The 8,018-nt window shown below is 41.8% G+C and overlaps 1 protein-coding gene across 1 annotated transcript in view; it reads right to left on the bottom strand.

The window, feature by feature from the left end:
- The window catches only part of LOC109857270 (semaphorin-1A-like), a 193,181-nt gene that overhangs the window by 39,029 nt on the left and 146,134 nt on the right, over positions 1-8,018 (bottom strand). The window lies entirely within an intron of this gene.

Raw genomic sequence — 8,018 nt, 5'->3', positions numbered from 1 at the left:
ATATATATATGTAAAATATATATATTCCCAATGTAATTTTTTTTTGTAAAAAAGTTTTCTCTCTAAAAGACCGTATTCAAAGATGCAATTAAGTTCGCTAGAAAATAAACGAAGGACACTGTGCACCGACATTTGGCAATACGTAGTTGTTTTTATCTCGCAACAAATACACACACGTGTAAGCGTCGAGAAACGACAGGATCAAAATATTTAAAACATGTGTGTACACACCGGAGCAACAGCTGATACGTGAGAATCCATGTTTCTACATGTATGAATTAACTAGGACGAAAACACGGAGGATGGATATCTGTTAATCTTCCGCAATTGTGCAAAACGAACGGAATACGAGAACATCGCCGGAAATAGACGCGTTTCAATGTAAATAGTTTTCTCAACTCGAGAGGAAAAAGAAGGGATAAAAAAAAAAAAAAAAAAGAAAAAAAGATAGAGAACTGTAATTAACTCGGATCTAATTAAATCGAAAAGAAAATACGCGGCGTTCTCCGCGCGCGCGCGCGCGCGCTCCTCCCGCGATATTTCCACGTGTGAAATGAGCGAAGATTATTGCGCGCCCTGTACGTTCAGCATGTGTAATAATCCAATAAACGTGAAAATTAATTAAAACCCGCGAAAACATTCAACATACACTTATCACTTCGCGAGCGATATTACGAACTTAATTATTACAAACGCGCGATTTCGAAAGTTAATTAAAAACTCAACATCAAACAAACGCGGGCACGCGCCGCGAGAGAAATCCACGTAACAAATCTGTTTTCGGAAAGATGTAGTTTAATGCCGTCCATTATTGAGAGCAAATAGTTACATCACCGGCGGTTCGGTGATGTATCGTCCATTACATGTATTTCGCTCTCATAAATCGTGCCACCGGGAAAAAGCAAGGCGGAGAAAGAAGAGTAGGAGAAGAAGGTGGAGAAAGAGGAAAAAGGAAAAAGAGAGGAAATGCAGCTTCTAAACCATCTCGCGAGATGGTTACATTTCCACACTTCAATGCAAAACTCCAACTCCGTGTACGTGAATGTGCACGTATACACGCGCGCGCGTGAATACTCGCGGGCGTGAATATTCGTTCGGCCGAATGCCAAAAAATTGTGTAAGATCGCCGCGCGAGGCGCGGAACGAACACGGTCGAAATTGATCCAAAGCGTTTTCGCGGGGAAAAAAAAAATGTTTTTCAACCGATAACCGAACTTCTTCGTCGATTTATTAGTGCAAAAATAACATCGAAGCGCGCACAACGTTTTATTACGAGGTCAATGTAATTTGGATCTCGTTTTGGATCCCGTTTTTTTATCTACACGCTACGCCGTAATAGCGATAACAATATGCTTTTCGTTTGATTCCGTTTCAGAAATCTATTTTCTGTTTTAATCGAACTGAAAAAATCTCTCTCTCTCTCTCTCTCTCTCTCTCTCTCTAGATTTTAAAGAAGAAAGTTTGTTTCTCTCTCTTTCTACATTTCAACACTTTTTCGCGTTAAAAGTGTACACGTTATAATACGTATAACGAATAAAATTCTGACTAACAGAATTGGCAATATCTGAAGTAGCGCTTCAAACGCTTTCGAGCGTTTTTTCGTATGTACGACAAGAAAAAAAAAAAAAAAAAAAAAAACACACAAGACTCTTACGTACTGAAAAATTTATTATTGCGTCGAAATAGGAATATTGATCAAAATTCATTCTTGAATAGGATAGAAGAGAAAAATGACACAGCAAGAAATAGCTTTAACGTTCCGCGCAAAGGAAAGCACTCGAGCATCGAGTTTCGAATCAGAAAAATGGAAAACGATTAAGTCCCAAATCGATATTCGATAAGATTTATTATTATAGTCGATCGAAATATTGCCCGGGCATCAAAATCTCGTGATATTTATCCGACGGCGGCGTCCATTTATTGCATTACATTAATCCTGGTATTGTATACGCGCTTTTTGAAACGTGCCGTATCTATATATAGTATATAGACAAAGGATATACATATACACACAGTTGCGCGAAAAAACTGTTTATACGGAAATCCAAAAACTCTGTTTACGGAAGGGAGAATCCTTATCTCTAAATCTGCTCTACGGAAAGGAATCCCCGATAAATGCTAAGTCGGCATGAATTGACGTGTTTGTCCTGTCAGAAATTCAGGATGTGAACGCTCTACGCGCAACTCTCAATACCGATCAATATTTTCCGCACGAACGGTCTTTCAATTTTCTGGAATTAGACGAGACAGAAAATCAACGATGTGATTCTAATTGCGAGACACGCGGAAGGCACAAAAAAAAAAAATTCCGCGCAAAAAAGAAATTAAACTCTGCCTCCGGGAAGACGCGTAAGGCGGCAAAATAAATGTTTGACAAGTCTTTAAAAATTTATTATTTTCAGAATGAATCCGGGCAAAAGTTTCGGGAGGGGAGGAAAAAAAAAAAAAAAAAACGTGAAAACTGTCCAAAAGCGCGCGGTTGAAAGTTGAATAGTGAGACATGAAATTGGAAACGCGATAGCGAGAGTTTTCGACATGAATACATCTCGTGGGAAAAAGTTACACTTTGTTTCCCGCGCGTGCACACTATTTCGAGCTTTTGACAGATGCAATGTAAAAATCTCGTTCATACATATTTTTTATACATATATATTTTGTTTTAACGTTGATGTGCGCGTAAGATCCACTTCTATCGTCGCGCCCGAATGAATGCGATGGGTTGAGTTATTGATTAAAACGTATTTTGTTTTCACATCGCGCGCCACAAAAGAGAGAACGAGAGAGAGAGAGAGAGAAAGAGAGAGTAGAAAAGAGAGAAAAAAAGAGAATTCATATTCACGACGTAATGCGTGCGAAAAGAGTGAAGTGTCGGGGGCAATTTCAGCGGTTGAAGTCCATCGAAAAACGCGCCCCCGATGAAGTTCTCTTTCGCCCCCGAGTGCCTGCGCGCGAGTACGTTTACAAAATTCCCGGGAAGTGATTTTATTCCCGACAAGTATCGAGGCGAAAAATATCTCGCCTTTGCACTTATCTACGGGACTACCATCGTCGGCGCAGAAATATACACGGCGAAACGTCGCGAGGTTCTTGATGACGAGGAAACCGCCGGCTTATCGTCGGCGGCGTATACATATATATATATATATGTAATATGAGCAACGCGAACCCCCGGGTGCATAACGTGTGTGTGTGTGATAGTGCTCGGTACTTGGTCGATTTTTCGCGCGAATGTACACCGGTTCGCGTTATACCTGCTCGTTGCGCCAACGGCACCGCGGAGGACGAGAAGATACGAGAGGAAGAGATGTGAAAAAGGAGCCCCACGTAGGTGGCAGGGAAATGTAGGATGTAAGTGGCGCATCAGCATGCGCAGATAATTTAGCAAGTGCCGCGGGAAAACGAGATAGACTGCGCGCGTCTATAAGCGCGTCGAGAGTTTCGCGCGAATCACGATATGTAAGAAAGTTCAATTCGCGAAAAAAAAAAAAGATTCTGAACACATCGTCTCTTTCTTCTTTCACCAAAAAAAGAAAACACAGGAGTGCGTTTTTTTCTTAATAAAAAAAAACGCGCTTTTGCGATTTGGAACAACGTGTTTAATTAAAAAATTAGAAATTAAATGACTCGCGAATTCGCGAATCATTTAATAAAGAGATCGGCGGTGTTGTAATTGTGCACATTCGGCAAATATTGCGCGCCGCGCGTGCAATATTTTGATGAGCCCCGGGAAAAGGTAGGAAAATCCGAGAGAGAGCGAAGGGGGGGGGGTTTAACATGAAAATGTAAAAGGGACTACTACAGAAATCGCCGTCGCGCGCCTTGTCTCGTCTTTGGAACGCGGTGTGGGAGGGACGAATGAATTCCGGTTGAACACAAAGACACAAGCGGTGGCCGAGAGAGCGCAGTGCGGGAAACGAAAGAAATTCTAAAGAACTGCCACGGAAATGGATGCTTTGGGAATAGAGTATTAAAGGTGTGCGGGAAGAGAGAAAGAAAGAGAGAGAGAGAGAGAGAGAGAGAAAGAGAGAAAAAAAAAAGAAAGAGAGAACGTGTCAGAGGATAGAGGGAGATGTGATAGTCGAAAATGAGGCGGAAGGAGCGACTCGGGAGAGGCAGAAGATGGACCAAAAGAGGCGACTCTCACATTCGGAAGCCATATCGAACCGCGTGACTCGAATGGAAGTCATGGGTCAAATTTTCCCGGTTGGACGTGAGAATTAGGTGTTTTGTGAGGCGGAAAAAACGAGAGAGAGAGAGAGAGAGATCGTTCCTATATCTATCACTCTATCACGAACTCTCTCTCTCTTTCCCGGATCCCTCGTCGGAGAATATCGGTGCGATTATTCCCGACGTGAATTGACATTTCACGAATCTTACGTATATGAAGATCGAAAAATTGATCGAAAGAAGAATTCTCCACGCGAAAAGTTTTTTTCGCCAATAAAATCTCTCTCTATTATTTTTTGATACGATTTTCTTTTCCATCTCTGTCTCCTAACCTTTGACACGTAGTTTTCACAAATTCATCGAGTTTTTCTTATTTTTTTTAACAACACGTCGCGATCATCGATATCAACTTTAAATTACATTTTTGAAATACTCGCGCGTTTCTCTCTCTCTCTCTCTCTCTCTCTCTCTCTCTCTCTCTCTCTCTTACTCTCTCCAACTAATTTAATTAGCGCAACGACGGACGTTTACGCAACTCGATGACGTATCCCGAGACACATCCAACGAGAGAGAACTCTCGATGGATGTTTGTGAAAGGTTTCCGTGCTGTGTAGAGAGAATTGCTGTTTGACGGAAGTACTGATGAACTTTTGATCCATCTTTCATTACATCACGACTTCGCAATCTAATCTCATTACCGCACCATAATAGAATGCCATGAAATGAGGCGGCTAAAATTGGAAATTTATTCGATTACGTTGAGGTATTAGCTTTGTTCCCTTCCCCCCCGCCCGTTGAAATCGCGGCGAGCAGAACGCGCGCGTACACATACATATATATACATTCCCAGGCGAGTGGAAATTCAACTTTCCATCGGATGCGCAGAGCGTGCACCGCAATTGGATATGCTTTATCAAAGATTTAAGCTACTCGCCGGACAGAGAGAGAGCGAACCTTATATCTCGGACAAATTAATCAACATTGTGCGTGACATTGTGACAATTTGTCCCGTTAACAATGTGATCGCGATCGAACGTAAATATTTTTATAATAAACCGATTCAACAAAAAATCATAATCTGTCCATCCGATAGTTGCGCGAACAACAAATTCGTTTTCCGCGGCAAAGACAAAAAACAAAACCAAAAAAAAAAAAAAAAATGCCGCGCGCGTCATCCGCAAAACTTCATCCATAAATCGGAACCGACGCGCGTTACGCAAGTATTGCCAATTTTTTTCGCCGTATCGCGCGCGTATCGATCGTCTCGCGATTGCAAAGCAGCCGTCAGTGATCTTGCATCGCATCGCGTCACAATGAACCGGGCGCCAAAAATTTATTTACCACGTCGGGAGCGCATCCGATTTTTCTCTTTTTTTTTTTTTCTTTTTTTTCTTTTTTTTCTCTAAAGTTCTCGTGACGTAACTGTTGCGTGTTTACTTGAAAACTCAGCGATGAGAGAAGAGGTAAGGGGGGGAGGGGGAGGCAAGAAAAGCACAGACCTACTTTGCGTATGATTTATTCGTCGGCGTGCACGCGGTTTGCAGCGGATGAGTTTTTAATGGCGGCATAATACGGAAGTAAAATTGCCGGTTTTCGTGGACGACGGGGATTAGATCTCGCGTGAGCGAGCGTGCGGCACATCAGTTTTCCATCGCGGATCGAAAGAGAATTACGCCGGTAAATAAATTTCCCGCCTTTTCTCGCTCGCTTCCCGTCTCTCTTTTCTCCGGAATGATAAGATATGTGTCCTGAAAAGGTAGAGACGCCTCACAGGGGTCACTTCCGCACTGGAGAAAGAGAGAGAGAGAGAGAGAGAGAGAGAGAGAGAGAGAAGAGAGAGGAGAGGAAAAGACTCATCGATACGTCTTCTCGAGAACTTACAAGCCCTCAATAGCCCGTCGACTGATTACTCTCGCGCGAGATCTCGACAACATTCGAATCTCATACCACATATGTCACTGCCATTGCGACACACACACACACACACATATATATCCGTGTGTATAAGCCTTTCGATTCTAAGTTGTATCCGTTGCTACAAATTTATCCGCTTTGAATGTGTACGTATACCGAGTTTAATTCCGATAAAGTTTGCTCTTTTTTTCAGCGCGCGGAAAATATGGAACGCCACTAAATAAAGATTTACCAAATAAGCAAATAATTCACCCGTGTACGTGTTTTTTTTTTTTTTTTTTTTTTTTTTTTTTTTTTTTTTTTTTTTCTAACGCCATAATTCGCGATAAACGCGACCTGCGATCGGATAAGTGCGTCCGAAACACAGATACGCTCTTATCTCGCTGCTTTTTTAACGTTGGTTACCGGATCTCTTCGTGGTACCTGTTCGTGGACAGCGGCAACTTCGTCATCTGTTTCAGATCGAAAGAAAAAGAGAGCGAGAGAGAGAGAAGGAGAGCAAGGAGAGAGAAAAGGCGGAGAAAGATATACGAGCAGATAAATCACGCTCTCTCGTGCGGGGTTTTTCTTTTTTCCCCTCGACCTATCCAACGCCCACCTTGGTAGCCGCCATGACGACGCGTTTCCACGACGTGCCATTATTAAGACGCCGGGCGCCGCGACGTCTTGCCGCGCGCGCGTTTGCGATATATATATATATATATATGTGTGTGTATATATATATATATTTTTATGTATAGACAATCCGCCTCTCGAGCGTCGCATAAAGAACTCACTCGACTCGCGGTTTTACTTGCATCCCGCGATCATACCGCCCTGTTGATCGCTTTTTATTCGTTTCGTACATTCTCAAGCAAATTTAAATCGCAATTATACTATCTCGCGAAAAAAAAAAACACTTTTTTATTTTGATGAGAAAAGTGCAAAAATCGCGCGGTAAATATTTGTTGTTACGGTGCGACGAAAGCGAAACCAAAGAAAACCGAACGACTTAACAAGCGAAAACTGATAAAGAAACTCTCGGCGGGTGTAATTGAGGAATTCATTGTAACAGAGAGAGAAAGAGAGATTTAATTTGCGCGTGTGTGCGTGTTTTTCTAAGAATTTGTAAAACTTAATCTCACAAGTTAAACGAATTCAATTTAGATTAATTTTCCTCCGAGTTCTTATGAAACTGGGTTAAACCACTGTTGCGCGCTGTGAACCTTCTAATTACAGAAGAACCTTATACCAAAATTGAGAGAGCAAAAAGCACCGGAATATGTTATATACGCACATATGCGCGCCGAAGTTTTGCGCAAGTTTCGCAATCGCCAGTCCCCGTGTTTGAAGCACACATTGTAGCACATTTGTGTGTTTATTGATTTTTATTGAGTGCACAGCAAGAGCGAGAAAGAGATAGAGAGAGAGTTTGTACAATATAATTTCTTTTCGCACTTAATTGTTACAATTAACGCGCGATATATGAAATTACATGTATATGTATTAAAAATTACACGTCAATTATTAATTATTAAAAAACTACATACTCGTGACATAAAATTCCGAACAATTAATAATCGCAATTGTTTTTTTTTTTTTCACGAAGAAAAATATTTTCCAACTCGATATGCGCGTGCGCGCGAATGAATACAGGGGTCCTACACCCCCGGTTGTCTACGTATATGCGCGATGAAAGCGTTATATAATTTGAAAGCCATGCGCCGAAATTGCATGAAACTTTCAGGAAATGTTAGCAATACCGTTACGGATATAACGATGCCATTGCGGTGGCCCCGGGGCGTCGCATTCCCCGTATATATATTGTACAAACACGAAGGGTTAAATGTGGTTTACCAATTGCGCGGTTAAATTCCGCTACGTTTTCGAATCCCTCCGAGGAAATTACCTGTCGAAGTCAATCGTCCGTTCTTCTCTCTGCATATTAGTCGACTCGT

This window comes from Pseudomyrmex gracilis, unplaced genomic scaffold, assembly GCF_002006095.1.
Source record: "Pseudomyrmex gracilis isolate BER0280 unplaced genomic scaffold, ASM200609v1 scaffold_153, whole genome shotgun sequence".
Taxonomy (NCBI): domain Eukaryota; kingdom Metazoa; phylum Arthropoda; class Insecta; order Hymenoptera; family Formicidae; genus Pseudomyrmex; species Pseudomyrmex gracilis.
Note: the sequence above shows the minus strand (reverse complement) of the source record. Positions and strands in the feature narration are given on the sequence as shown.